We start from the raw sequence: 4,622 nt of genomic DNA on the forward strand, positions 1-4,622 counted from the left end.
TCTTCTTGATATTCTCGTAAACGAAATACTGAGTTCGAACTCGTACATAACGACGATGCGGTAATGACGGTTCAGTAATAGCCGTCTTCTTATAAAGATGTACATCACTTGTATCAACAAATTACAAATTATTGCAGTGTTATATACGTTACTTTACCCCTCCCACCCCTCCCCCACCCCCTCCAGAAGGAATGCTCAAGAATACAGCGCGTCAGTTCTGGCTTCCGAACTACACTGACATCAGTTATACCGATGTGTATTTCCTAACAGCTAAAAATTAGGGTCAATTCTAGTGTCCGATACCACCCGTCTGCTTTGACCAATGACGTAATGTGTGATGTTATTTTTTTTAGCCCCAGATTGCTGTCGATGAACGTTAAATGATTTCTCTGAATTTCCTCGTTACGCGCGTATATTAAAACTTCTATGTAGATTGTTTTGTTTTCATCTCGTAATTTGTTTTCGGCATTTTTTGTTAGTGAAAGTAGTCTTCATTTATAAGTAGTCGTGATTTATAAGGTCTTGATTCCTCACGCTGTTCATTATGGATGAGTCAGTTGTTTTTACTACGAAAATTTTGCTTCAGAAAATGAGTGACCGTAAATAAACTATACAATTTTACAATCATTGGGCGTCATTGCTCAATTCTGCAAGTGCAGTGTCTGTGGAAATTATATGGTTTTGACGAAGGTTGGATCGTCACGAACTTCAAATGAATACATGGAGATCCATACGAAGGGGGACGTGGTTAAAAACATCGAGGCTGAATTTAGAAGTAATTGTCATGCTAACCTACTACTTTTGCTATGAATCTTCTTGCGAATCTGTCATGCACAAAGCAGGGGTTTCGTGTTGCACTGTAGTCGACTGGTTCTCGTTTTGTAGAGAAGTCTGCGGGGAATTTATAGAGTGGAGAGGGTCTTTGAGGGAAAGGGGGGGGGGGGGGGCAGGGGTTATAGTTGAAGTAGATGAGTCACATTTTGAGAAGAGAAAGTACGAAAGGGAGCACGAGGTTGTTGGGCTTTGGGTTTTTGGAGTAGTAGTTTCTGAACGAGACTGTGCTGATGTTGTAATTAAGGTTGTACCTAATCGGAGACAGGAAGTCTTGACATCTTTAATAGAAAAATATGTGGAAGAAGATTGTGTAGTCATGTCGGATGGGTTTGCTTCGTACAAGGGGTTGGGTCGTGAATCACAATATTCAGTTCAAAGATTATAAGAGGGGGGCATGCACTCATACTACAGATGGGTATTCGGGGGCTGTCAAATCTGTTGCTGGGCGGGGAAACAGAAGGATTCCAGTGTTGCAAGGCCATTTAAATGTATACTGTTGGAGGAAGAGTATTGAAAATGGCTCTGAGCGCTATGGGACTCAACTTCTGAGGCCATCAGTCCCCTAGAACTTAGAACAACTTAACCCTAACTAACCTAAGGACATCACACACATCCATGTCCGAGGCAGGATTCGAACCTGCGACCGTAGCGGTCTCGCGGTTCCAGACTGTAGTGCCTAGAACCGCTCGGCCACTCCTGCCGGCGGAGGAAGAGTATTCCTAAGGTTAATGTTTATTTCTTGCCTTTATGAAAGTAGTCAGCTAAACGTACAAGCCTCGTTTTGTTAGTAAGGTGTTGGTTGGTCTGATACTTTCTTCTTGTTCTACGTTTCGTCTTTTATGGTACTGTATTTTGCGAGTGCTAGTCTTTTGGTTTCCCTGGAGGGAGATTTTTCCGTCGTTTTCATATTTTCTGGTTATATTGGTGTGCCGAGGGGTATTGCTGTGTCTCTGCCGGAGGGTTTATGTGATTGAATCGTGGTTTCATTTTTTTTTATTATTTTAAAATTTTCCGTCTGATTGAGAGCGGGCGGTAGGGAAGAACTGATTTCGGTGGTACCACATTCGTGCCTGGAAGTTTGTGTTTCTTATTATTTTTTCATTAGTTATTCTGGGTTTAGCTTCTTTGGTTACAGTTTGACCTAACAATTTTATTTATTGTTATGTCCTTATTTCGTTCTTGTCAGCCTCGATCTTTGACTCCTTTGGAAGTTCATATTCGGTAAGTTTCTTTTATGTAGCCACTTTCATGTTTTCCTTCCGATGTTTTTGCTATACTGCTCTTAACTTTACTTTCATTCCTGATGTATCAGTTTTACTGAGTGTTGTTTTGGTGTTACTGTACCTGGTGTGATTTTCGTGTAGTGTAGTTATCGGTTCCAGGGTTTGGTAATTTTTGCGTGTGAGTAATGTGTGTAAAGATTTTCATTTTTTGAAGGTCTAGATGTATTCTGTAGTTTACTAAGAAGATCATTTTTAAGCACGTTTCTGATATGTTATAAGATTTTGGCGCCACGAACAGTAATACTGAAATCGGTAACTAGAAATGACCTCCTACATAGGTTGCTTCTAGTTAACGATTCGAACTATTCGACGGTTCATTATTTAGATCGTTTTTGCAGTACGTGTGAAAAATATAATATAATATATACACTCGTAATTGCTCTCGTGTTCTTATTTATTTCAGTCGTCTTCAACTCGTTTCAATTAAATTCGCCCGTAAATAATAGTCGCGTTAATAATAGTCGCGTTAAATGTATTATTTTGTGGCATGCTACGTTCGTTTGTTTACATGATCCGTTCCATTCACAGATTGTCCATTGCAGCATCTTTGCCTTACGTATGACATCATTGGTCAAAGCCGACGGGTTGTATCGGACACTAGAATTTATCCGAAAATTAGTATCTGTCCATATTTTCACAATGTTCTTTCAAGTACTAAACAGCACTGAAAAAATTAATGTGGAACGTTGTTTTATGTAGTATTAACTTCCCGTCGTTAATGCCCGCAGTTGAATAATTTCTGGAGAAAATTACAGTTCTTAGTAGTGGAAACATACAGGTCAAGCTACACAGAAAACGAACATCACTTACATGCTGTGAATGTCGCCAGTCGGTTGTTTACGTAGGTAGTCTGTGGACGTGACTTGAACAACCATACTGAGTAACCTTGCATACTGCCGTTATTTATTGTCAAAATTTAGAGACCGCGTGGATAGAGTTCGTTTTTGTGCATACCGTGAACGGTTTATCCGCTGTTACTTACAAGCGTTTAAATGTGAATAATGATGGTAACGTCAACTAACACCAACGTCTGCGTTGTTCAAAACACTTTTCTCGAAATATCTTGAATATGATGAGTTTCCCTGAGGTAGTTGTACAACTTGATGTTTTTGTCTACAGCAGCGGTATGTATAAACCACAATTCTACAGTATTCTGAAATCTTTTTTAATTCAGGTAGAGCCATAACGTTTTTATCGTTGACTTCTATCGTTATATTCTTTGTTGCGTCAGTTGCCGTAGATATTGTCTTTCTTTATAGTGCTACAGCTCTTCACACAGAGGTAGCCTAAACGTGGATTTCATGTAATATACAAAAACAATTCACATCCCATATAACTAGTATGCGCTGATAAATTAAAAATTATGTTCGTAATGCATTTTTGTAAGTGTGCATATCATTAACGTTCTTGCTATTAGTATTACTGTAATTGGACTGCTAGTTTGTAGGGCTTCATGTGGACCGCCTGGTTTTGATACACTGATATTGCGCGTAACTGTCATTACAAGGCTCACATTAAATCTGGATGGTTACTTCATAAAAATCTTGTGGTGCAGTGTATCGAGACTGTGAGTTAACACAAATTTGCCTGCAATAATGAGTTTATTACCAAGATAGGTGGTGCAGAGAGTAGCAAACCACAACCGGGTTAGGGAAGACAGCTGCTCATTTCCCGTTTCGGCCATCCAACCCGTGATTTCCCTAAATCGTTTTCTTCGGTGGGACAATAGTCCTCACGTTTTTGTTTATATTCTACTACAGTTGCGTCAAAGGCACATAGTATACGGAATGTAAGGATCAGTAAAGTGGAATACTTTTCATACTTCGTAATAGTTGTCCTAAGTCATGTAATAATGAGAATAATTATCCTAAGTCATATAGTAATGAGTCATTGTTACATCGATTTAAAGACTGGGTTGCAGTCAGGATCCGCTCGCCTATGTTAGTAGTCTCTGTTCTTTAAAACATTGATATTTCCTATTGTTACAGATTCATTGTCTCCTGCTTGAGACACTTCATAATCTACCAACATCGTGTTTGATATTTTCCTGCCTACTGAAGCGTCACGGGCTAATATGTTCTCTTTTGACGAATAAGCAGAGTGCATGACCTTTCTCTAATGCTTTATCACTGAATTCTCACAGCGAGGGAGTCTATAGGCAGGTTGACTATGGTATTCTGACTATTAGACAACTTGTACCGGCACATTACATCAACTGAAACTGATACCCACGGTTTTGCTATTTCATGTTAATTACGCGTCGACCATCGAGGTTTTAATTGCATGCTTTAGCAATACACCGTCACCTTAATTTACAATGATAAGCTGAAGATACTATAATACTCTTGCTAAGCTTCCAGTAGGAATACGACATGCTTGATTTGCAAAAGTATCGCTTTTCGTATAATGTTCTCAGACAAAATACAAGTAATGTCAAGTGATGTGAAACGCTAAAAGTAGTACTTAAGATTTGTTAATGGGCAGTAAAATACTGGAATGTGGTCG

The sequence above is a fragment of the Schistocerca piceifrons genome, chromosome 3 (assembly GCF_021461385.2).
Source record: "Schistocerca piceifrons isolate TAMUIC-IGC-003096 chromosome 3, iqSchPice1.1, whole genome shotgun sequence".
Lineage (NCBI taxonomy): Eukaryota > Metazoa > Arthropoda > Insecta > Orthoptera > Acrididae > Schistocerca > Schistocerca piceifrons.